At 37.2% G+C, this 27,857-nt stretch overlaps 1 long non-coding RNA gene across 1 annotated transcript in view; it reads right to left on the bottom strand.

The window, feature by feature from the left end:
• Window positions 1-3,938: 3,938 nt before the first annotated feature.
• The window catches only part of LOC119768088, a 29,620-nt gene continuing 5,701 nt past the window's right edge, over window positions 3,939-27,857 (bottom strand). The window contains exons 2-3 of the long non-coding RNA XR_005277904.1: window positions 4,491-4,558; window positions 3,939-4,415 (exon numbers count right to left, since the gene is read on the bottom strand). This is a non-coding gene — a long non-coding RNA (uncharacterized LOC119768088). The remainder of the gene's footprint in view (window positions 4,416-4,490; window positions 4,559-27,857) is intronic.

Below are 27,857 nucleotides of genomic sequence, written 5' to 3'. Positions count from 1 at the left end.
CCTGTACTATAAAGGAGAACAGCTCGGAACTTATCCTCAAAGGTAAATAACCAAATGAACTTTTTTGACAGGAGTCATTGCCGGGACTTTGCATCAAAAATTAAAATTGTGTTCCGGCTGTTCCGTTTTGTATGGACACTAACACGGTTAGGATCACGACAAGCACACGGCCACGGGAAAGTCCAGGAACAGGCACCTACACGGCCAGGGACACGAAAACTGTCAGAAGCACGGACACGAACACGGTCAGGAGTCCGGAAAAGGAAACAGCCTAGAGCACGGTCACGGGAACGACCAGGAACACCTACGTGGTCAGGTGCACGTACACGAACTTGGCCAGAAGCACACGGGCACTAATACGAAAAAAAAACTCGGGTTATGACGTTTTGCGCAATCGGAAGCAAATTCAAATTCAAAAAAATGCTAAGTCCCGATTTGACACCTGTCAAACCACTCAAATGGCACTCACAAAATGAATGCTGAGTTCTTCGAATTCATTTGCTACGTCACGGTTTTCTTGCCTATAGAGGAGAAAATCGTGACGTCAGAAATGAACTCAAATCACTCAAAGTTCATTTTGTGAGTGACTTTAACATTTTGGCCTAGTTTGACAGCTACATACCTCGTTCCCAGGTTTTCTGTGGGAGAGAAAAGGAAGCGAATACTTTATGGAAATCATACCTGTCAAAATTCGATTAGTGCGCTGACCACGAGGACGCGGTGTCTTGTTTTTGCATGCTCATTTTTATTTCTTTTGTGTCGCTGTTTGTGTGCTTGGGTGAGTGGTTATTATAATTAAATAATGGCATCATTAGTGCGCTGACCACGAGGACGTGGTGTCTTGTTTTTGCATGCTCATTTTCATTTCTTTTGTGTCGCTGTTTGTGTGCTTGGGTGAGTGGTTATTATAATTAAATAATGGCATCATTTTCATTTCTTTTGTGTCGCTGTTTGTGTGCTTGGGTGAGTGGTTATTATAATTAAATAATGACATCATAAGTGCAGTGCTTCTGGGGACGCGCCGTCCTGTTTTTTCGCGATAATTTTTGTCGTAAATGATTGTAAAAAATATTCAAACTGGCGGTTTTAGTATAAACTCATCAAAATATCGATTTTATAAAGAGTAAAGCGTCATTTGTTTACTTTTTTTTGAAATTTGCTCGCGTTATCTAAATTGTAAAAACAGTAAAAATATACTGTTAAGTCCAGCCCATAGCACTACTGCTCGGCTGGCACGCGTTCGATAAAAAAAAACTTTTTAAATAATCAATTATCTATCTTTCCGCAGCCGGCTGCCTAAGATTTAAAATTTTCAACCGATAATCAAAATGCTCATGGTCACATCACTGCCACTCGTGAATCCTGACCTCATACCCATCTACTAACCCCCTCAAAACTCATGTGATACTTTGTCGGAGAAGCAGTCGATTGGGCGGTCTCTATCACTCAAGTATCGGACTAACATTCCCATCCACTTCCCCGTGACCCTACCACTGGTCGTGGCCGGCGCCGGTATTGATCAGCATGATAGGGGCCTTTGAGAAGTTGCGAAGCGAGGAAAGATAGCTCCCACTTATCTTCCACGGCTCGTGGATGTAACTTCTGGAGGTCCTGGTCAATAACGGAGTAGCAACTGCGGGTGGGCACCTATGCTTATGCTTATGCTTATCATACCTGTCAACATTCCTAGCCTCAAAATTTTGCCGCGAGTTGCTTTTCTCCTCTATAGAGTTATCTAAGCCCGAGCTCACGCACACTAGCACCCCATTTGTTTTGCTGGTGGGTACAAAATTTAACCTCAATCTTTTTCGTGTACGTACACGCAATACATGCGCACGTAGATAACTCTATATAGGTTTTCTCTCCCACAGAAAACCTGGGAACGAGGTAGCTGTCAAACTAGGCCAAAATGTTAAAGTCACTCACAAAATGAACTTTGAGTGATTTGAGTTCATTTCTGACGTCACGATTTTCTGCTCTATCGGAAGCAAATTCATATTCAAAAAATGCTAAGTTCCGGTTTGACACCTGTCAAACCACTCAAATGGCACTCACAAAATGAATACTGAGTTCTTTGAGTTCATTTGCTACGTCACGGTGATAGAGGAAAAATCGTGACGTCAGAAATGAACTCAAATCACTCAAAGTTCATTTTGTGAGTGACTTTAACATTTTGGCCTAGTTTGACAGCTACCTCGTTCCCAGGTTTTCTGTGGGAGAGAAAAGGAGGCGAATACTTTATGAAAATCATACCTGTCAAAATTCCTAGCCTCAAAATTTTGTCGCGAGTTGCTTTTCTCCTCTATTGTGCGAAACGTCATAACCCGAGTTTTTTCCCGTATTATTGCCCATGTGCTTGTCCGTGCTTCTGGCCGTCTTCGTGTACGTGCACCTGACCACGTAGGTGCCTGTTCTTGGTCGTTCCTGTGGCCGTGCTCTAGGCCGTGTCCTGGTCCGGACTCCTGACCGTGTTCGTGTCCGTGCATCTGGCCGTTTTCGTGTTCCTGGCCGTGTAGGTGCCTGTTCCTGGCCATTTCCGTGACCGTGTCCATGTTGTGCTCCCGACCGTGTTTGTGTCCATGCGAAACGGAACAACCGGAACAAAATTTAATTTTAAATGCAATGTCCCGGAACTGACACCTGTCAAAAAAGTTCATTTGGTTTGTTTACCTTTGAGGTTAAGTTCTGAGCTTTTCTCAGGGGGAAAAGCAAAGGACGCCATACACCAAATGTAAGTGTGTGGAGCAGCTGTTCTTTTTTTCCCCCAGCCTTGACGTCGATAAAGCAGTTTATTTTTGTTCGAGCTTTCGGTGAAGTATTAAATCAGCATCACTGTGCTCCACTTGAAATATTTCTCAAGGGGAAAGTTCTGATGAATTGATTTGGAGTATTATTTGCTGGTATTAAATGCCAATATAATGCTGATTTAATGCCGCAATTTAGTGCCTCGCGGTTACTTGTGTAGTTACATTAAATAATGATAAAAACATTATTTTGCGTAGAGATTTTCGTTCACATTGCTTGCATTCACAATGGAACCCACCTGGCGTGGGTTTCTCTAAAGCAGCGAATCTCATTGTCATAAACACTTGTTTGATTAAGAATATGTACGATTAAAAATACTCTTTCGGTGAAAATTGCGTTTTTAATTTCTTTTGGAAAACATCACTTACAAGGGTTTGCTTTCATCATAAGATTTTTTGTATCATTTCACTTTCTTTTGTGCTGACGTTATTAATAAACATAGTCGATGTTATGAATTGAAAAACAGTTCTACCATTGTTATATTCTTTTGTAAGAAAGGCTCTATCTCACCCAGGTGGGATTAAATCGGATTTTTTTTTACAATTTCAGCATGTTTTATAAAATGGATTATTTTTTAAATTTGGAATTTTACCGGTTGCGTTTGGATTTTTTTTAACGTCAGAAATCACCATCACTATCACAGTTTTTAAGCATTTTAAATCTATTATCAAAAACTCTGTTTCTCAAAGCCTTGAATCGTGTTTGATTTATGACTAAAGTTTATCAAACATTAAACTTTTTTTATCTTTATTTTAAGAATGAATTTTCAGTATTAAAGAAATAGTCTAGCGTGACGTCACAGTCTCACGGACCCCCCCCCCCCCCCGTCACACTTGCGACAACCCCCTCCCCCCGTAGAGCGTAAATCGTCATATTTACGAACATGAAAATGATGTCCAGCCATTAAGTAAAACCTATACCTTTCTTTAGTAAGAAAGGCAAAAAGGTGTGAGAAGTAAGCAAGCAAGTTTCTATCAACTCATTTACAAAACAATTTGTTGAAACGATGAGAATTTGCAACTTGGAGTAAGAAGCGAGTCCTTAACTTGCCAAACATACGGGAGTTTCCCCTAGATGGACTCTTTTAAGATTTAATGTTTGGATGTAAAAGGAATGGACAGTAAAACAGCTGATGAAATAACATTAGGCCACTGATGAAATTGCTTTCTCGCCTAATATTTGATATCTATTATATTTATTGTATTACTGAAAAATATCAAGCTATTTATTAAATCCTATTCAATTTGGATGCATCGTTGCTATTTAAATGAATCATCAATATCCCAGCTCGATGCCGAGTATGGCACCACTCAATTTTTTCGGAGACTGTTTTTAATAAATAAACAGGGCATAAAACAAACATAAATAGTGAATTATTTTCATATTGGATTTAACCGTCTCCACGTTCCAGCCTCGGAAATCGTAACTTCACCGCGATGATCCGCCAGTTGAATGCACTGCAGGAGCAGCAGGTGTGTGGGTGGAAGTTGTAGTGCCACCGTTTCCGGTTCGTCGGTCGTTTCGGGCTCGACTGGTTCGGGAAAGTGCACGGGACCTCATCAATAGCCCAACCGCCGAATAGTGTGCGGCACTTTGGCTGTAGTGTGAATCTGAAAAAGTTGAAAGGTTTATTAAAATTGAATAAAACGATGGAAATGTACATTTATGCATGCATTAATTTATACTTATCACGCGTGTCCAAACATTCCAATGAGGTTCAGGTGAATGAAATTATTATAGCGCTGGGTGAATTCTGAAAGAAAAAAAAGAGTAACTGTTAGCAGAAATAATTTACAATATCTTTATTGATGATATGGATAAATATATTAATACTGCTTTATTTGTGGATGATTTGAAGGTATTCTTTTCCAGTCAAAAATGGTTCCACGTTAAATATATTTAACCTGCAGCTCGTACTAGCTTCTTCATGATCGGGTTTACTTTCGAGTGTCCTTTATTTTACGATTTAGGTTTTTACACGGCATGATTTCTTCCCCGTAGTGGCCCTGGAGTTTGGAGCTTACTTATTTATTTATATATTCTCCCAACTTTTCTCGGACAGTTTCTTCACTTTTTTCCGCTCTGGAGAGCACATGCTGCTCGAATGAGTACTGCACCTTAAACTTTTCCGCCTTTTTATGTCCACCGTATTTTCCAGCTTAGCGGTTTTCGAGTGGTGCTGAATTTTCAATGAACACGAGCATGAGCGCATGCATCCATGATTTAAGATATGAACTGCAAACACGGCACACAGTTATCGGGGGCCGAGCGAATGAGAGTAAATTATCTGCACGTGTGAAACTGGGAGAATTTCTTGCACGTGCGACTGTTTCAAGGATAGATTATTGAATAAACACGGTAAAATACACGTGACAATGTATACAAAGCATTTAAGAGTCATTCTTTGTAGCTATTGCTCGGTTTGTACTTTACACAGAAAAAAATCTGTGAATTTACTCGACACGGAAAAAAAATAATCACATGTAAATTCAGTTGATGTAAACTTGAGATTCGACGTAAACGGTTGAATCACACGTAAAATCATGTTTTACATATAATTTGTTGCAAATTTACATCAAATTGCCTTTCGAATTTAAATGATTAATGCCGTGCAAAAGTGTTACATCATAAATGATGTAACATTCGGAAATATTTTTTTTGTGTGTAGGTCGTATTTTATTTTTCCCGTGTTAGGCCATTGCAAATATTTTTTAAAGTTTATGCCCCCCCCCCCTTTTCAAAATCGATTCGAAAAATCAGGGGGCGACAATATATATTTTCAAAGAACTTCAAAATTTTAAAGGAAATAGCATGAGGAATTAGGAATAAATTTTCCAGCGTTTAAAATCATATTTCGCATGTCTAGGATCGATCAAAAATAATTCAAATTTTTGCGGAGTTCCAATGTACAGCACCGCAAAAAGTTTTTTTTTAATTTTTAGATATGTTTTAGGGAATCTCAATTGCCAACTTTTCAGAAATTTCTAGGTTGTGCGACCGAGTTATGAATTTTTGAATCAATACTATTTTTTTCAAAAAAATTAAATATTGTTCGCAAAAAATTTTCAACTTCATTTTTCGATGTAAAATCAAATTTGTAATCAAAAAGTATTTCAGTAAAATTTTGATAAAGTGCACCGTTTCCAAGTTAAAGCCATAGGGCTTTTGTTAATTTGATTTGGTTAACCGCGGTGGATTTTCTTGAAATAATTCGAACTATCAAAAATCCACCAAAGCATCTACCACATTGATCGCACAAAAAAACTGTGGTAGAAAAGTATCCACCGGTAGATGCTTTGGTGGATTTTTGACAGTTCGAATTATTTCAAGAAAATCCACCGCGTAACCAAATCAAATTAACAAAAGCCCTCATTTTTAAGTAACTTTTTCGGAAATAATCACAGTTTTTATCTTTTAAATTATTGCATTTGCCGAAGACACCAAATCGATTCAAAAATTTCTTCAAAAGATAAAGGCACCAAAAAAGTTTCAGTCGGATTAAAAAATACAAATAAAAAATCGAATGATCGAAATCTGAGAGAATTGCTCAGTATCATTTAAATTGATGAAAAATCAGTAGATGCATATGATGGGACAGTACAAATTTACTGCATACTTATTTTCATATGAAATATAGTTAAAGTTAGTGAAAAACAACAACGAAAGTTATCCTTAGAAAAATGTCTGTAGAGTTCTACTTTTCAATGTTTTTTTAAAGATCTAAAATGGATTTAAAATGGATATTTGGCTACTAACCTTTTTTCAAATCGATTAGCATGATTGACACAACAGTGACTGGCTTTCGGAGATAAATGGTATTCAACATTTGAAAAGAATCTTTGAGAATTGTCACTTTTTGCAGACATTAGCCATCTTGCTCTTTAAATCATTATGATAGGCTTGTGGCAGAATTCTCGCGCAAAATATTTTATACAATTTTGAGTTCCTTGAGCTTTGCAAGACATGCCACTTAACATCTTCAATAGTTTCTTGAATGCAGTAAAAAAATGTTGTTTAACGTTGAATAATGCTTTACAAAGTGGAAGAACTTTTGTAAAATGGCTTTAAATGCTAAATGTGATATTCAGAACATTTCAAATATATGAAAAAAAATCTGAACAAACTTAGGATAAATGTATCCTTCACGCTGGCTTCAACTGCCCCTACTCACAATCGCACAATCTGCACATTGTTCCACACGCAAACCAGCAGCGCGTACAAAAGAGAATCCAATTTCCGGTTGCAAAAGTTGCTTATTTTGCCATTCGGGTTGTGTCTGACGCTTTGTTTCATAGCAAAAGTTACCCCAAGGCTGCTATCACACATGTGTGAAGCAAGAAATGGATGGAATTAATTTCACTACTTCAACAAATACCTGCTCTCCACTACAACTTGTTGTTAGATAATACTGGCGGAGTTTCCTCCTGTGCATGTCTGTTGTATTAGCCAACAACAATCATCCACTCACGAGCCAAACCTGACAACGAGCTCATCATGCAAAAAGTTGCAAAGCAGTGGATTGAACTATTTTGCTCGGAAACTTTGAATAAGTGTGCAGAAGAAACTTTATTAGCACTTGGTGAAAAGTTTTGTGATCTGCAACATTTTATGGGGTTGATGTTATAATGTTATGATTAAAGTTAAACTCGTAACAGTCTTCTGGCGAACAAAACAGCAAACAATTTAAAATAATATTTTTATTGTTGCTGCAACTTTGATGATATAGGTACAATGATTTATATCGTCGTGATCGTTCTATCTTGTCTCGCGTCGATATTAGGTTTATTTGAGCTAAGGGCGTCATTTGTGCAGATTTTCATGCCTCACTTTTTGATATTTATAGTTCCGCAAAATTCGATTTCAATCCTGAGATATTCAGCAAAACCGGGAAAACTCTGTGCATTGTTATCACTTTTCATATTGAGGGTGCACAACAATCAAGGAAGTTGTTGTCTTATTCCAAAATTGTCAACTTACGGACCCAATCCTGTAACAATTTGATTGTAAAATAGACTTTGTTGGAAATTGTCTTGAAGACAGTACTTTAGGGGATGGATCAAAAAAATAAATCGAAGGTTCCTGCAGTTTTGAAGATACTAAAATGTATCTAACATAAATCTTGGGGCAAAAGCTCGGGTTGATGTGCTCCGTTAACGATTATTAATGATATCAATGATCTGATTGTGCTATCTTAACACACCCCGCAAATTGCTGCAACCCGCCAAAGGGAATTTAATCATAAGCTTGGAAATGATTCTTCCATCGATGTGATTAGCTTTAAAAGAGCAACCCCAAAATAGATACAAATCCATTAGAGTCCACTGACATAGCAGAGCACAACTTGTCAACTTCAAAACTGCTCGCTGATAGGTATCTTTCCCACCGGAAGCTTGGCAGCAAGAAACGTTTCTTTCTTCTGTTACATCTTGGCGTTCCGACGACGTGTCAAAAGAGCTGTCTACCCAGCGCGCAAATGTGTTCCCTGACGCAATTTCGCTCGAATGCCTCTCAAAGGATGCACGCTCAATTTAGCGGGAATCGAAGTGAGGCGAAGTTCTAATTAACCTTGTCAGTCAGTCAGCCAAGCCAGCCAGCTTCTTGACAACTAGGATTATATTTAGAATTTATAGGAATCCAGCATCCTGTTAAGCCTTTTTATCTAATCCGGGTCTGGATCCTTTGGAACAACAGCAACGGAAGTGAACCCCGATGGCCTGCGTCAGTCAGTCAACACAGCTATACCGGCTAACAGAGCGTATTTGCATATAGATGAAGATGAGCCTGCAAAAGCTCAGCCATCGGCTAGCTGACAGCGGGCTTGTGTGATGTTCATTTATCCGGTCGGGGTTCTGTTTGTCAAAACTGTCAGTATTAGCATGCATAATTTAACTCCAGCTACAGCGTGAACATGATCAGCAGCTTGAAGCTTTGGCGTTGGACTTGAACTGCTAACTATTTACATGAAGGCTTACTAACGATACCACATTTTGCTATACATGGAAATTGAAACACTTTTAAGCGTTTATATAACTTTCAAGAAGTAAATACTTCTTACTTTATTGTGCCTAGTTGTCCGTTTGAACCATACATCAGTTATTACAATGTATTATTCCCTCATAGATTAATAAGTAAAAAATTAAATAAAAATACTCAAATGAAGACTCCAATTACACAATACAGAATTTAATATAAAAATGTCAACCAATTGAAAGAAATGTCTCCTTCATAACTGAAAATGTAATCATCTTTGGAAGATCATTTAAAAATTTGCTATTTGCTTCGTAGCTGCCGCTAAAAAATCACGGTATGAAAAATATTTCAACAATAACGCGTACACACAAAAAAATATTTCCGAATGTTACATCATTTATGATGTAACACTTTTGCACGTCATTAAACATTTAAGTTCAAATGCAATTTGATGTAAATTTGCAACAAATTATACGTAAAAACATCATTTTACATGTGATTCAACCGTTTACGTCGAATCTCAAGTTTACATCAACTGAGTTTACATGTGATTCATTTTTTACATGTCGAGTAAATTCACATATTTTTTTTTTTGTGTAGACTTCACCCAAAACTGGGCAGGACTCGTCTGAGAGATCATAGAGCTATCTAAGCGCAATCTCACACACACTAGCACACCATTTGTTTTGCTGGCCGGTACAAAATTTAACCTCACTTTTTTTCGTGTACGTAATACATGCGCACGTAGATAACTCTATTGGTCACATTTACGAACACAAAGAACAAAGCACGAGATGGCCAAGAGAATGATGCTCTCAAGTTAAAAAAAAAAAACATGTGTCGTCTACCGGAATCGAACCAGGGACCTTCGGCAGACTAACTAAAGTTAACTGCAGAGCAATTCAAGCTCAAATCAGGAATTTTTCTGATACTTTTGTACTCGACCCTCTCCGATTTTAATGAAACTTTGTAGACATTACGGTGGTCCAAATCAAGGCTTTTACGGGGCTACCTCCTGAACTCAAAGATTGACCCATCACTAGGCTAAATTCAAAAAAAAAAAAAATCAAGACACCATTTTTACGGATTTTTTCGTTGAAAAGTTACTAGCTTCTGAAAATTACCATTTTTGCAAAGAGAGTAAAAAAAGAAGCTGCTTTTTAACTGGTAACATCCAGTATCCTTGGAAACGAACTTGATTAATAGATGAAAATAAACATTTTTGCAATTCCGTCGTGAAACTACTTACTTTTCCTGTCATTCTTGAACGACGAAACAGCCTACTTTTCTGTACCAAAAATAACAGAATCGAATATTAACCCTTTTCAAAACAAATGCTGAAAAGTTCTACTTTTCAGCACTGAAATGGATGCTGAAAAGTTGAACTTTTCAGCACTTGTTAGGAAAAGTTATACTTTTCAACATTTTTTTTTGATTTGATCGATTCATTGACTCAATGCATGGACATTTGTCCTATACTTCTGTCCAAAGGGTGTTTTTCGGAATTGCAAAAAACGTTGTATGGAACTCGTTGCAAAACTTGATTTTTCATCACCTCGTTAGATAAATGTACGACTCGTGCTGAAAAAATCCTCTTTTTGCAACTTGTTGCATAAACTACTATTTTAAGCATGTTTCTATTGTAAAATTTACTCAGAAACACGAATATGACCAAATTTTCACCAGAAAATGGGATCCAAGGGGTCTCCCGAGCAAAAACTTACAACCAAAAAAATCACTAAAAGAAAAAGTGTAAATTTAATGTGTTAAACTACCTTACCCAGAGCGTTCTCAGTCTCAAATGGTAGTTCCAGATGTCCCCTACAAGATTCAGGTCGAATTAAGCTGATATCTGGATGGAACACTTTTTTATTTGAGTTTGAAAATTGTGCTTTTTTCACTAAAACTTCTTCAGATTATCAAATTTGGAAAATTGTAAAATTGTGCTTTTTTCACTAAAACTTCTTCAGATTTCGAATTTGGAATTTTGAAATTTAGTTGAATTTTGACATTTTAAGATTTTTGATGTTATTGAAGCGTAAAACTTTGTCTCCCGATTTGCCCAACTTCCCATTGACCTAAAGTGTTCATATTTAAGCCAGATGCTAGTTTGCTATGTACAAACAACCCTTGAAAATTTCAGACACATTGGTGAGGTCCATTTGAGATGGATATGCTTTGCTCGTGGACTCGTTCTTAATTACATTACTTATAACTGAAAATAGGATTATTTTTTCAGTGTAATCAAAGCAAAAATTTTGGAAAATCGGTCGAGCTTTGTTGGAGATTTGATGAAATCTGAAAACATCGCTGAACACATTTGTTTTGATGGTGTGAGTTGATAGCATTATTCTTTTGGGTTATGACTCGATTAGGAAGTTAGAAGGCGTGCACTGTTTATATTTTTTTCACATTTCGATGCCGTCGTCGATTTTGTTCAGGAAAAATCAACAAAGACCATGTAAATAGTGTAGGGGAGAGTGGGGAGACTTGATCCCCGGGGACACTTGATCCCAAGCCTGTATCTCGTCAGCATGTGGGTTAAAAAATTGCTTTGCTCTAGAAAGTTGTTCGAAATTGACTAAAACTCATTGTAAGAAAACTAAGAAAAAAAAATAAAAAATGTTTAGATTGAGTTAAACACACTTTTCTAAAAAGTGCTGCAAAAAACCTCCAAGAGATCTTTTTTCTTTGTTTTGATATTTATAGAATTTTTGTCTAAAAAAGAATAGATTTTTCAGGATGTTTTACGAACATATCAAGGTAAGGGGGGCAATAACTTTGGGACTTTAAGAACTTGAGCATGTGCATAAAATGTTGGTGGACGGTGCAAGGTATAAGAAATGTTCCGCCGTTCAGAACCAGAACATGCTAGAACATGATTAAAATTACATTTTCTTCAAACAGCTAACATTACAAAAAATTCCAGCACATTGTAAATAATGACCGCTACATAAGCTGAGGAAAATGCCTTAAAATTGTAATGTTGGTCCTGGCTGCATTAAACCCTCAACACAGGGCGCTGGGAGAACCATGGGCAGAGTCGGAGAACGACACTTTTTAAAACAGAGTACGGCGTTGAACTTGTGGGAATATCCTCGGCAGGACCAGCAAACAGCATCAGCGTGACTGTTATAAACGATTCGCTCGGAACCGCAAATTCTTTTTGCCACCGGTTTTTATTTTTAAAAGAGTTATAAAAATCCAGTCGTTTGTCGCACGAACGAACGGTGTGAGTGTTTGTGTAACCGTGTGTGTGCTGTGTGTTTTTTGGCTCATGAAGGTGGAAATGGAAGGTAAATAAAATGGAGACCCACCGAACCAAAGGTAAAGAGCGAAAATACTAAATGAAATTTAGCCACAGAATGCAAGACATCGCCGAGACCGGTTGGACCCATGGAGAGTGGGCTGTGTCACTGAAGCAGCATTTTGAAAAAAAAAATGTGGTAAATTCTGACATTTTAGGTACAGTTTTTGCTTGATATAAATGTATAACAGATTAGTTAAGATTCTTATTTCTTCTTTCTTCAGCTATAATTAAAAATTTGTAGTGCTAAGTTTCTTAACATGTTAAGAACAAACAAAACTAAACAAAGAGAATAAAAAAATGTCAGTATAGAATGTGGGTGTTTCTTACAGTAAGTAAAGTGACCATAATTATTGGATGAAAAAAATAATTTTATTTTTCAAATCAACTCTATTTTCCCATAGTCCACCGACAAGAAAGAATGACTGAAGATTAAAAAAATCACGAGCAAATTCACTGCCCACAAGGACGTTCACACATGGGTGGGTGACGGTGTGTTGGCGTCGAACTGGAAGAGCTTTCAAATCCAAAACGGTCCCGACCCGGTCGGGAGGTCCGGTTGGTGTTTGTAAGGGACTCTCGTTTGTGTTTTTGCCCTTCCAGTTACCCTTTCTGTCCACACGACGCCAAGGCGAGTGGGTGCCAGTTAGTTTTGCACCTTTATCTTTAATGAACTGAGAGGCGTTACACCGTGTATGAAATGGAGCAGAACACACACACGTGTTCACAGTGTTGGTGGTGGAAAATGTCAGGTTCAGATTCGTTTGCTGATAAAAGTGAACCAAAAGCTTCGATAGTGCCCCGTTGATGTTGTCAACTACTAGGGAGAGTAATTTAATGTCAACGTGTAGAACTGAGGTGGGGGGGCGGTGGGTGGCGTGGCTTGATTTGGTTAAATCAATGTTCCCATGTTGAGTAACAGTTACAATTTGCATCTAGTTCCATGATTATACGCAAGATAAAATAAAATAGTGTGAGTATTGGGAGCAATGAGTCAATCTGGTGGTTGGTGCTTTTCTCGATGTTAAACAAAAATTTGATCACGCAAAAGATCTAGAAATAACTTAGTCCAATTAGTATCCGGCCTAAAATGTTCATAAAGCAATTCTCCACGAAAACAGCATGATTCGAAAAAAAAAGTTCTCCGATCGAGCTCAATTTTTTTCTGGGGGATCCTTGGCCGAAATAATTAGACCCGTTTTTTTTTTGTTTGGCCATTAGGGTGATCTACGCCATGTTAGGGTGGTTCGAACAATGGCAATTTTTGTAGATTTTCGCAAAAACCACTTTTTTCAAAAAGTCATATCTCCGCGCCATTTCATCCTATTTTAGCTGTCCTAGACGCAAAAGAAAGCTATTTGGAAAAAAATAGTAAGAAGTTTCAAAAATCTTGCTTAACATTTGAAAAGGTCGTATGAAAACTTAAAATGCTGTTTTGAAGGTCGACCTTTTTCACTAAAACTGCGATAAGATGAAAATTGATGACCTATAGATGGTACCAAAAGTTGCGTCTTTTAATTAAAAAATTTTGGTACCCTAACATGTATAGGTCATCGTTAAATTTTTTAAGTTATCGCAGTTTTCGTCACAACAGGATTGCCAGATTTACTAATATTTAGACTCGTTTGGAAGTTATTTCGATTATCTATCGAAAAAAGAATGGATGATGAATTCGGACAAATTTAGTTTATAAACCGAAACCGAAATCTAGCGTGACAAAATTGATAGTGGCCACAGGTTAAGATTTAGAGCTTTGGTGTCTTCGGGACAAATGATCAGGGTCAATTGGGGTATCTTTTGGTATGGTGGACATTAGGGTGGTCCAAATTTTAGGGTGGTTTAGAATTTTTATTTTGGCGGGATGACGAGATAGCGCTTTGGTGTCTTCAGAAAAGTTGTAGGGAACACCATTCTGAGCAACTTTGCTGAAAAGCACATAGCTCTATCTTCAAACGGGAAGTTTCTAGAGCCATTTTTGTAATTTAGGTTGAAGTGTTTATGAAGCGAGTTGGTGTTTTCTAGACATTTGTTTAGCTTATCAAAACACACATTTATCTTCCAAGAGAGCGAAAATTGGACCTTATAAACGAAAGTTATAGCCAAAATACGACGAAAAAGACGCCATTTTGAAATCCGAATAACTCGAAAAGGTGCTGGAGTTTGACCTCGCTCTTAGAAGCATCTAAAAGTACACATTCTAGAGAACGTTTGCTGAAAATATCTCGGGGGTCTTTTTTGTTTAACTTATTTAATCTCAATTTGAAAATGAGCATTTTTAAATCGTTTTTTGCCCGTAACTTTTGATAGAATTGACCAAAATTCATGTTTCAAGAACAAAAATGGTCATTTTGACAAGCTCTACAATTGTCTAGAAGGGCTCAAAAATGTACAAAATGATCTAGTGGTTGTAAAAGAAGAAACATGTTTTGGGCTGAAATATTTCAGGAATTAATTTAATTATTTTGTTGATTCCTGAAATATTTCAGCCTCGCATATCCGTAAAACTCAGAGTCTCGGCCCGAAACTTCAAACACGAACAAAAGCAGCGAACCGAATATTGGCAATGACGTTTTGGAATTTTGACAGTTTGGAACGCATGAATTACCCCATTATCGGTTTCCCGCATGGGTGATGTGGAAATTGTTGCACATGGCTGAAGTTGGGAATTTTGCAATTTATTTTAATTTATGCAAAATTCAAAATTCAAACACGATTCTACAGTAAAACGATGTGAAAACTAAAGATACACTAAAGCCATGATGATGTGATGTGCAATATTGATCAGAATCGCGAAAAAATAGGTTTAAATTGAAAAATAATAATAAAATAAATTTTGGTCTAGAATTTAACGAAATTTTGTCTGTTTTGTAAGACTTAATGTTATTGCACAATGGATATAGAATTTTTTACAAAAAAGTAAATTTTTCGGTTCGTCCACAAACAATCTCATGTTTGTAAACAAACGACGCCATATTGCCGATGTTGTTCGGTAGGTCATATCAGGCCATCGCCGGGGCCCTGGTAAAACTTCATCAACTCCAAATCTATAAGTTGCATTCGAAAAGTCTTTTGAAGCACTTCATAGCTATCCACGATTGGTTTAACTTTTTCTCATAGCTTTTGCAAATTACGGTTTAAAATTGTTTTTTTTTAGACTTTTATCTTTTATACTCCCATACTCCCAAAGGTCAAAAGTACGGTAATTTCATTATAAGCCTATGGTTTTAATTTTTTGGCCAATCGCAGTTTTTCTCATATTCAATTTTTCAATAACAAACATTTTTCAACGTTAGTTTTTGCCCTGTAGGCCAAAATGACGGCACTTTTAGGGCTCAATATTTACACATTCGACATCCTCGGGAAATTTCACGTTAGTTAGAAGTATTGATTTAAAAAATAATTTAATAAAACATTTTTGAAAAAAGAAATAGATATACCTTATTTACCCTGTGATCAATACGTCAAATACTGTATCAAGTAGGCGAATGCCAGTTTCACCCCATATCCAACAAATTGTTAAACAAAAATCAAAAATCAAATTGTTCGCTCTACAGCAGCATTGCCTTGGCGTTCTCGATTGCGAGATCCCTACTCGAAACTAAGTGTTCGAAGGCTTGATTGTTGAGGCAATTGCAAACCTCTTTTTACACCTTAGCTTCCATCCACCCCGGGATTCGAACTGACGACCTTTGGAATGTTAGTCCAACTGCCTACCAGCGACACCACCGAGACAGGACCCAGGGAGACAACTCCTGCACCTGGACTGAGCTAACGACCTAACCTTTTTAGGTTAGTCCGGGGCCAACATTTACTTCCCGTCCGACGGAAGGCGTGATCAGACAAATCTCGTCTCGAAAAATGCCACCGGGACCGTCTGGGATCAAACCCAGGCCGACTGGGTGAGAGGCAACCACGCTTACCCCTACACCACGGGTCTCGGACAATTGTTAAACAATAATTTAATTTATTTTAAATTAATTTTTTTCCAATCAAATTTACAACTCGAAAACTTCGAACAAAACGTCATGATTCGAAATCCGGACACTTAGTAGCATATCATTTTTATTATAGCTGGCTAAAAATCATGTGATAAGTTGGAAATATAGAAATATCATCAGGATGTAGTTCAAACAGTCAATTTTAAATGAATGCATGCAAAATATGTCTGTTCGAGCATTTTTCATCAGAATTTGAAAATTAAAATGACTTGTTGTGCTTCGAATCCCGGACACTGATAAAAGCTGATTCGAAATCCGGACACTTTTGATTCGAATTCCGGACACTCAATCTTGCTTATGAATTGCATCAATATATTTAAGTTAACGGCATTTTTTAGTTCTCAAATAAGCTGTTAACATCAAAACAATCGATATTTTGTATAAAAAATTACTAGGATTTTAGGAAATCAGAACCATAAAATTCTGCTTCGAATGAATATGAAATATTTCAGTGAAATGTTTCACAGTTTTGGTAAACTCATGTTTCAATTTAATTTATTTGTTTTAGCATTGGCTACATCGTCCAAACATATTTGAAATCAAAGTTGATGTTAGAATTCATCAAAAAACACCATTTTGACAATAATAATGCGAACTTATATCCAAATAATTGATTAAACAAGATGAGGTGTCCGGGTTTCGAAGCGTCCGGGAATTCGAATCATGACGTTACGAGAAATTTTCCGAGGATTCCGATTATGACAAAATTGATGGCACATTTTGTAGTGCTTCAAAATACCTTTCGAATGCAACTTAGAGAGTTGGAATTGCTGAAGTTTTACGGAAATGCGAGCAATTTTAAGATTTTTTAGGTTTTTTGGACCTTCAAATTCGAAGTCCGTTTTACCTCACTTCCCTTTGTCGTAGAGGGCTCATATTTGGCATGAGTTCATCTCATGTATAGATAAACAAACGCTGAAAGTTTCATCCAAATCGGAGCACTTCAATACAACCTCTAGAATAAACCGAGCAGAATTTACAAATACTGCCTCTTAAATAAATTGGTTACTTTATTAACACACAGATCAGTGAGAACTAGCTTAAAAATGTCCACAAATTTAACTTAAGTGGTGGTAATTTGATACAAGGTTGCCAGATCTTTGATCCATTGGACCCATTTGGAAGGCAATATTTTAAATTACAAGCCAGAATTTAAACAGTTCATTAAAAAAAAACATTGGAAAATGTATTATACATCGGTAACGTTGGTATGTAGTCATAAGTTTTCAAAAAATGAAAGATCTGTCGGAATCAAAAATTTTAGCAAAATAAAACTTTTGGCATAGACAATTATTAAAATAAAAAAATAACTCAACCAGTAATCTTCCAATGATGCCAGACAAAAAAGTTGTTTGAATCAAGGCAACTTGTTTTTACAGAATTTGATAGAAAATCCTAATCCTAGTTCTAACACCTTGCAGTAATGCTCTGAAATAAGCACCGTTGCACTGCAAGTACAATTCAATGCAGATTTTTTCCCTTTGCATTTTTTCCAGCTCCACCATAAACTACCGGAATTATCTTCACACAATCCTCACTCGGGGTGGGTGGGAAAAAAGTGTTAAACAAATTATGGTCTGTTTTATCAAATTCCCACCGAGACTAATCCTCCCCGTTCGGGAAGCAACACACACACATTCCCTGCTGTCGCTTTTTTTTTTTGGTAACGGTGCACCAAATCCGCCACTCCAGGTCCAGCTCAGTCCGGTCCGTGAGTAGAGCTGTGGAATCCCGGGGAACCGTGTTGTCTATTCAATCCGATCTAATCTGGGCCGAAGGAAGCAAAAAACAACCTAACGGAACTTGAACTATTGCAGCTAAATTCGGTGGAATTGGAATTTATAGAAGGTTGGGTTCCAGTTGGGGTTGGGAAACGGGTAAGAGGGCTTTTTAGGACAGGTTGGCATAGTGAAAAGCCCCGGCAAACACACCCGCAAGCTCAACCGACCAACCAACCTGGGGAAAATCAGAAACAGAACGACGATTCAGTTACGGAAGTGTAACTCTTTTTCACACGCTTCTTTGTCCCTTTCCCAGAAAGAGATTGGGTTTCCGGGACCAGGACCAGGTCCGGGGTGGCAGTCCATTGTAGAGCATATGCATAATGTATCTTGTTTCGGTTGTTGGTAGCCATTGTCGAATTGTCCTGGGACTAGGGACACATATTCATTGTATGGGCCGGATTTTCGCTTCTTATTTTTTCCGGTGGTGGAATCTCGCTCTATGCCCACCTGAAATACGGTCAGTTTGGTTGAAATTTGCTCTGTTTAAAGCACAAATGGAACCTTATCCGTACATTTGAGCACTCTCAATCCTCTTGTTCGATTTTGGAAGCAGCTCGTGACGTTGAGTACTGTGCACAGTTGACATGGCAAAATCCTTCCATTGGGTTGGGGGTTCCTTATATCACGTTAATTAGCATTCACAGTTTGTTTTTAATGTTAATTAATTAAAATAACCTCAGTGAAATTATTTTAAAAGAGGCGTCGAGTCGTAACGCAGAAACCCGGTGAGTTATTCCTCTACTTGGAACGACTTCGACACCATTTCAGGCTGCCGTATTGTAAAGAGTCAACCGGTGCGATAATTTAACGAGCATGTTTCGTTCTCTGTTTCTCTATGAAGGAGGTATATTGCGGAAGTGAAAAATTCATAACAGGTCATCCGTTCATGTAGCTGCTCATTAAAAAAAAAATTAGATTTGCAAGAGAGCAAAGCCATTTAGTAGGCAGTTATTTCTGAAAAATGTGGTTTTGGTTGTACAATATGGTATCAAAAGATCAAACAATATTCTTGAAATGGCATGAAATGGCTATGGTTTAATTATGTTTTCAATTGTAACACTGCATAATCTAGCAGGCTTCGTGGTATTATGAATGATATTCACGTTTATGCGGATTTTTTTCTGCGTGCAAAACAACGAACAACATTGTCAAAAAAGTTTTGCTTTGAAATCAACTTTCAAATTATCTACGTAAACAAAGTTAAACAATTTTTGCACAAAAGCACTCACAACTTATTCATAACAAACAGTACAAAGCAAAAAAAAAAAAGTAAACAAGCTGCGTGTAGAATGCCTGGGTGTAAAATAAATTTTGCATTATTTTATAAAATTGTATGTGATATTTATTATACACAAAAATATATAATCCATCAGTATGGGTAACTAACATAACTTAAATGTCAAGTTCATATAGGCGTTTATCCTTTTCATGCTTGAAGGGTTACATACATGTGAATCGACAAAAATGTCAGATGTTGGTGTGAGCACACACTTAATTTTATTTAAAATCTGTTTTCAGGGCATTAACATATACATTTTCATCAAAACAAATTTGAAGACATTTGGTTGTATCATTGCCGGGATATAGCTATTTGAAGTTAGCACTTTCAAAAAACGGGTGCCACCATATCTTAACACTGCCTTGAGCAAATCGGCTCAAAATTTTGGTGAAGACCCGTTAAACCGGTCCTGTGTGCATGACGAAGGCCGATTTTCAAAAAACTAATAAAAAAAAAAGATAAAAATATTTTTGTGTTTTTCATATAAAAAATCATCAGTTTTTGATTTTTGTAATTAAAAAAAAGCAAACTTTCAAAATAAGGCTTCCTCATGCATACGGGATACATCTTGGGAGTCTTCACCTCAAATTTCAGCTAATTCGGTCCATCTCATATCGTGGCACCCGTAGATCAACTCGATGTTTCGAGAAAAACGATCAGAATGTTTGAATGTCCGCTTAGGAACGGCAAATGTTGAGCTTAAAATCGTCCCTAACTCAGTTTAATCATGCGATTCTTCATGAAACAGTCAGGAGTGATTAGAAATCATCTTTTTAGTGTATTCAATAAATGTTCTCTAATATGAAATGTTGAGATTTTCTACATGCCTGTCACACCTTAACGAGTCGTGAATTCATCCAACGAGGTTCACCGAGTTAGATAAATACGACGAGTGCTATAAAAATCAGGTTTTGCAACGAGTTCATGCCATTTCGAATAACACCCTTAAAGTGGAAATATAAGTCCTATGTTCAAAGTAGATGTTTTCAGCATTTATTTTGAAAAGTATATACAGCAATTCTCCACGAAAACAGCATGATTCGAAAAAAAGTGATGAAGTTATAATTTTGATATTCTGAGATACGATTTTTTGAGAATAAAAACTAGGTTTTTCGACGCGCCACGCGCAAAAATGGGAAAATGACGAAAACGGGAAAAAATCGTCATTTTTCACTAAAACTGCGATAACTTTAAAACGATGACCTATACATGTTAGGGTACCATAATTTTCGTAATTAAAAGACGCAACTTTTGGTACCATAACATCTATAGGTCATTGCTGAAATTTTCATGTTATCGAAGTTTTAGTGAAAAAAGTCGTTTTTTACCCGTTTTCGTCATTTTTCCATTCTTACGCGTGGCGCGTCGAAATATCCAGTTTTTGTTTTCAAAAAATCGTATCTCAGAGTATCGAAAACAAAACTTCACAATTTTTGATATGTTATGTGAAATTTTCCGAGGAATCCGATAAAATTATTTTCAGACATAGGCTCTTTGGTCCCGAGACCTTCAAAACAGCATTTTAAATTTTCATACGACCTTTTCAAATGTTAAGCTAAATTTTTGAAACTTTCTACTAATTTTCCAAATAGCCAAACTAATCACCTTTCTTTTGCGTCTAGGACAGCTAAAATCGGATGAAATGGATGCGAAAATCTACGAAAATTGCCATTTTTCGAACCACCCTAACACGGCGTAGGTCACCCTGATGGCCAAACAAAAATATACGGGTCTAATTATTTCGGCCCAGAAAAAAATTGAGCTCGATCGTATACAGCAATTCCCCACGAAAACATGCTGCAGCATGATTCGAAAAAGTTCTCCGATCGGGCTCAAAATTTTTCTGGGGGTTCGTTGGCCGAAATAATTAAACCCGTATTTTTTTGTTTGGCCATTAGAGTGACATACGCAGTGTTAGGGTGGTCCGAAAAATGGCAATTTTTGTTATTTTTCGCAAAAACCACATTTTTCAAAAAATCATAACTCCGCGCGTGCGATCGATAGCAATAATTTAGTGCGAAGTCCAAGTTAGTGAGAATTGCACAATATAATTCAATTTTTTTTCTAGCTCAACCCTTGGCAATTACAAAAAAAAAAGATAAACGAATCTAACGATCATAATTAGTTAACTCTTTAATTCATTCTTCGAGAGTTATTTGCAGGTCATCTTGAAAATGAAAAAAATTGTTGGTTGAATATAATTAACAATTGGTTGAATATTTGAAAGATGAACTTGGTTTTGCTTACGTCCGTCATTTGAAGTCAGGATTCGAAAGAGTTGAGTTCGTGTTGTTAATTGTGAATTGAGAGGATGGAAAGGTGAAAATCACACTATTTGGCTAATGTTGAAGGGGGAAATCAAAGTGAACACTGTTGCAATTGTGAAGGTGCAATTGGAGAGTAAATTTGTTGATAATTTCTTTGCAGGTGATGAACTATGAAGAGCAAGACGAGGACATTTGCAATGAGGACCTCTGGTGCGACTTTAAAATAATGTTTGAAGGAAAGAGAAGGGCAGTGGAAGGAAGAGGCGGGCGAACTCTTGCACGAAACTTGCACGGGCAAATTTAACAAAATGTTGCTAAATCTAAGCAAGTATGGGTTTTTTTTTAACACAACAATTTATCTATTGTGATTTTAATTAGAAATCTATAAAATGGATTAAATTTTAATGAATCATTATTTTTTTCAGAATCATCAACCATGTAGTACACGGTAATGCGTACACCTAATATCAAAATAAAAATTAGGTGAAGGGAAAGGACTGAAAAATAAAATTTATAAAAGATATATAAAAGAAGATAATCAATATTTAAAAAATGTTGTTGAAAGAATACTGCTCAATAAACTGGTAAGTAAAACTCAAAATATTTTTTTGGGAATCGGAGTACGTTGATTAAATTGAATCAAATGCAATGCAAGTGTGTTGCCAAAAGTAGTTGTTAAATTAATGCAAGTTTGGTAAGTAGCATTATTGGTATTTCTTCTTTCCCCATTATTATAACATCTTTTTACGTTGCTTTATTTCCAGATTATAGTCGCAATTAAGAATTTTGTAATAAATTACTAATAAATTTCATATGTCTATTTGCAGCATGAGGCTAGCTTTGGTGTAAATTTTGTGTCCAACCATAAGAAAAATAATTAAACCTGAGACCTTTGTAGATGATGATGACTTATCGCCTGATTTCACAGAGAAGGTAAGTGAATACAAGACTTAATTTTATAGAACATTATAAAAATATACGCTTAAAACATGGTGAAAATTTTGCTCGGTTTTTATTTTTCAGGAACTCATGATAAATTAAACATCTTTTTTTCAAATGTTTAACAAAAATAGTTGAAAAATATGGTCTAACTGTTTTTTACAGAATATTCCATAATATTTCAGCTGAAAACAACAAATTTTTAGTTGATCTTCTTAAAAAAAATATCCTAGCAGTCGACTGCTAGAATTCTTTTTCGGCCATTTTGCCAACAAAAATGGCAATTCCAACTATTTTTTTAGTTACTAGTGGTCAGCAATTTCGGGTTAACAAAATCAACAATCGAATGTTGAAAAAAAGCTGTGTAAAAACTTAACCCATACTTATAGTTAATTTAACCAAGATTTTCTTAGATTTGCCCTGACCGGTCTCTCCGTGTACTAGGTAATTCGTCTGTTTCTATCTCGTTGGCACGCCCGAGGTTGGTTCTAAGGGCCAATAATGGTCTAGATTGCCGAAAGGTTTACTCGCCTGGTTATCTGTCTCAGCAACAGTAGTTGTAGTCCTATTGAGAACCTTCGTTACACAAAAATTTATCAACTATCAAAACATTCCAGTAGCAAGAGTTTACACACAATTTAATAAAACATTTTAAACCTGTTGTATGCTCTTATCATGATGTTCCGAAAAGCGTTTGATGGGGCCGGGCTCGGTCCCGGATGGTTCGATGGGAGGAATTAACACCCACTCGTAGAGTGGCCCAAAAAACGCCACAGGTAGCCACGCACGTCGAGGTAGGTTCCCCGAGCACCTCACACACGCACAGATGGCAGCAGAAACTTTGCCGAACTCCGATTAGCTTCAGGTGCTTGCGCAATCAAGCAAAACTGAACGCACAAACCCAAACGGATCACAAACCCAAAACGCTCGCCAAAACTCCCAACACTCGCCAACACTTCCAACACTCGTCAGAACACCTTTCCCAGCTACTTCTGCTCTTAGCAGGCCAGCACAATTCTTCACGGTTTGGCCACTTGCGGAATCAAGTGAGCCAATGCCAGCAACACAGCAGATTCACAGCCCAGAACACCTGTACCGTACAGGACAGATCACTCGCGCACTTTCGGATGGATATTAGCCAAGAATCGTCAATCGGGTGCACAATCAAAAAAAGAAGTTTATTCGTCGGGGATAAAAGACGCGACCGAGATACTACTCTGACCGTGGTTTATTGGGATCTGTTCTAGGGGGTTTTGTTGATCTGATCTGAAACCTACTGCTGACCAATACAGGCGCAGCAGTTATCGTGACGATCTCGCGAGAGTAGCTAACAATTTCGCTCGCGATGATCAATACGATGATTGTTGTTAGGTTGGTTCACACGATCAATTACAAATAATTTTTAGTTTTACATTAAATTGTTAGTTTTAAATCTAGGGTTGGTTAACATTTTCAACAGCGTTGCTGTAGCCTTTCCTCTATTCACTGAAAGCGCCACTTCTTCGTTAAAAAGTATTTTCCTCGTCAACTCCATAAATTCCCCTCCCGAAAAAGAGGTCAAGCAGCAAGACCATTAAAATGGTACTAGTCGTTCGCCTCCGTTCGCTCGTTCCTTCAATTCGTGAGTTGAAATCTAAAAGCAGCAAACATCATAAACACTCCTTCGTCAGGAATTAATTCACTTCTATAACGGAATTAGTGCCATCGTCGTTCACCCCGGGAATGTCCCCACCTTGGTCATTCCTTTGAGCGACTGCTGGCTGGCTGGTCTGAGCCCACCACCATTCGTTATTTTTCTGTCTGCGATTTAGCGCACTTCTGCTCATAATTGAAATTTCCTTTTCTGTCTCATTCCACACTCCCACACAAAGTGAGACGGGCATCCAGGGGCGAAACACCTTATCACTTTGAATTAATTTTCCCCGTCCGCTTATAGACGTTTTAGCTTTGCCACTAATGAATCCAAACACCATCCTGTCCTCCCACTGCCTCTGGCATAGTTGACACCCTGGCGGGCGTCGCGACGGCTCTGACGACCTCCAGCCATCAACGATATTCACGTTGTCGACGTCGTACGGTGGTAGAGACCAACCTGGGCGTCGTAATTTATTAAAACATTATACATTCTCATTATTCAATTTAAGCGTCTCCATGAATTAAATTAGCATAAATCATCCTAATTTACAAGGGCGCTTGACGGTGGGGGTTCCGGAATAGATCATATCTCGCCGACGACAATCATTGAAGATCTCCCGACGATAGTGGGGAGGAAGGCAAAGTGTGAGTGAAATAATAATTGAAGTGAGTGAGAGAGTGGGGAGCACACAAATCACTTCATCCATCAATTATTTATGGGAACACTCAATTGCTTTGGAGAACCCTTTAACTTGAATAGTTCGCTGGTTGTAAAATTCATTCTAGACCGACCACCGGTGTCGAGTAACAGTCAGATTAGCAATTATCAGGGGAGACGGATACACTTTCGTATAGAGTGCAAGGCAGGGTGAACACTACAATGATATAAGTAAATCAAATGTTTTGATTTCTAGATTGTCTATTTTATGTAGCAAAATAAACAACATAATTCAAACGAAATCAGTTTGAAAAACTATAACTCAAATTTAATGTGGTTTATGCACGATTTCCTAGTGTGGTTCACGTATTTATGAAAAAGACAAAACTGTTTAAATTTGATCGCATCAACCGAAATTTTTATGTATTATGGCCCCAGAAGCTGAAGCCTTTTTTTTAAATAATGAATTTATCACAATTTCATTCTTACTTTAGGTCAAAAGAGGACTCAATTAAGGGTAATTCTCTACCAACTCACACAGCAGTTGCCCCGACCCCTCTTCGATTTGCGTGAAACTTTGTCCTAAGGGGTAACTTTTGTCCCTGATCACGAATCCGAGGTCCGTTTTTTGATATCTCGTGACGGAGGGCGGTACGACCCCTTCCATTTTGAACATGTGAAAAAGAGGTGTTTTTCAATAATTTGCAGCCTGAAACGGTGATGAGATAGAAATTTGGTGTCAAAGGGACTTTTGTGTAAAATTAGACGCCCGATTTGATGGCGTACTCAGAATTCCAAATAAACGTTTTTTTCATCGAAAAAAACACTAAAAAAGTTTTAAAAATTCTCCCATTTTCCGTTACTCGACTGTAAAAATTTTTGGAACATGTCATTTTATGGGAAATTTAATGTACTTTTCGAATCTACATTGTCCCAGAAGGGTCATTTTTTCATTTAGAACAAAATTTTTCATTTTAAAATTTCGTGTTTTTTCTAACTTTGCAGGGTTATTTTTAGAGTGTAACAATGTTCTACAAAGTTGTAGAGCAGACAATTACAAAAATTTTGATATATAGACATAAGGGGTTTGCTTATAAACATCACGAGTTATCGCGATTTTACGAAAAAAAGTTTTGAAAAAGTTGGTCGTCATCGATCATGGCCATTCATGGTCACCCGCGACAGACACGGACGACGAAACAAAGAGAAACGCAAAAGTAACTTTTTCAAAACTTTTTTCGTAAAATCGCGATAACTCGTGATGTTTATAAGCAAACCCTTATGTCTATATATCAAATTTTTGTAATTGTCTGCTCTACAACTTTGTAGAACATTGTTACACTCTAAAAAATAACCCTGCAAAGTAAGAAAAACACGAAATTTTAAAATGAAAAATTTTGTTCTAAATGAAAAATGACCCTTCTGGGACAATGTAGATTCGAAAAGTACATTAAATTTCCCATAAAATGACATGTTCCAAAAATTTTTACAGTCGAGTAACGGAAAATGGGAGAATTTTAAAACTTTTTAGTGTTTTTCGATGAAAATACGTTTATTCGGAATTCTGAGTACGCCATCAAATCGGGCGTCTAATTTTACATAAAAGTCCCTTTGACACCAAATTTCTATCTCATCACCGTTTCAGGCTGCAAATTGTTGAAAAACACCTCTTTTTTCGCATGTTCAAAAATGGAAGGGGTCGTACCGCCCCTCCGTCACGAGATATCAAAAAACGGACCTCGGATTCGTGATCAGGGACAAAAGTTACCCCTTAAGACAAAGTTTCACGCAAATCGAAGAGGGGTCGGGGCAACTTTTCCCGATTTCGTGTGAGTTGGTAGAGAATTACCCTTAACCATAAACAAATGTGCTCAAATTTCCAAGTTTGCATCTGGGTCTATGATGCTTGAAAATTCCGGTTGATGCTATGGAGACGCCCGGTACTAAGTATTTTTTATGATGAAATAATAATTATTTGAAATTTTTTCTTGTAATTAAAAATAAAAGAAAGGCAAAACATTTTAAAACATGACACCACCATCCGCCTCCTCTCATGGTACTTTTTATGGGAAAACACGTTTTTGCCTTCCTTAACTTATAAAGGAAAAACTATAAAATCACTCGAAAAATGAACTTCTTTTTTCGAACACTTGGACCCGTCTTCACGTATACATAGAGCTACAGTGTCTTGAAGCCCTGTGTCAATTTAAAAAAAAAAAAGATTAAACCCATTTGTGATCACTTTTTTCATTATAATGCAAAAAAAAAATAGATAAATTGACAAGACACCAGTCCTGCCCACCTTGGCTAATATGTACACCCTTATTTTTTTCGGTCGTTAGGGTTACCAACGTCGAATTTTCTAAAAACCACTTTCTACAAAAAAAAAATACACAACTCCGCGCCTTTTCATCCGATTTCAACTGTCTTGGACGCAAGTGAAAGGTGATTAGTTGGCCTTAAAGAAAAAAATAGTTAGGAGTCTTAAAAATCAAGTGTAACATTTAAAATAAAATGAAAATAAAACGCACCATGCGCAAAAACGCTTTTGGTTTTTTACAATCGGAGAAAACACGTTTTAATGTTTGACCGTTATCAACTTCACAGAGAGATTTTCCTGGATTAAATTTGCTGATATATGCCGAGTATTGTGTTAACCTTCCTACGGTATTGGGGTCCTTTTCGGCCTTTTTGAAAATTTAATTTGCCATAACTTTTGCTATATACATGCTAAAGCCTTGAAATTTTCTGACATTAAATTTATAGTATAAATACACATTTCACAAAACAAACAAACCTTGGACGACCCCTAGGGGAGCGTCCATAAAAAAGTTACTTTAAAGGTATTGGGGTCCTTTTCGACCCCAAACTTAAAAATCATCAAAATCCAGTTTTTGACCGATTCCGGTTCTTTTGGTCACAAACGAAAGCTTAGAACGTCCCTTTCCGAAACCGACCTGGAAAACCGGATTTGGTCACTGTGGCCACCGGGAATCGGCTACAACCGAAAAAGGACCTTTTTGAGACACCAACTTTGACGACCGGTATCTCCGGCAAATTTCAACCAATCAGGATGCTCCGGGTTGCATTCGACAGGTATTTACCTGTACTTTGACCACAAATATTAATATCAGGGCCAGGTGACCTACCCGTTCCGGAAATCCGGAACATCCGAAAAGTTCATGTGTTCCTGTTTTCACATATATGTGATACCA

Source organism: Culex quinquefasciatus, chromosome 2 (assembly GCF_015732765.1).
Source record: "Culex quinquefasciatus strain JHB chromosome 2, VPISU_Cqui_1.0_pri_paternal, whole genome shotgun sequence".
In the NCBI taxonomy this organism is placed as follows: domain Eukaryota; kingdom Metazoa; phylum Arthropoda; class Insecta; order Diptera; family Culicidae; genus Culex; species Culex quinquefasciatus.
Note: the sequence above shows the minus strand (reverse complement) of the source record. Positions and strands in the feature narration are given on the sequence as shown.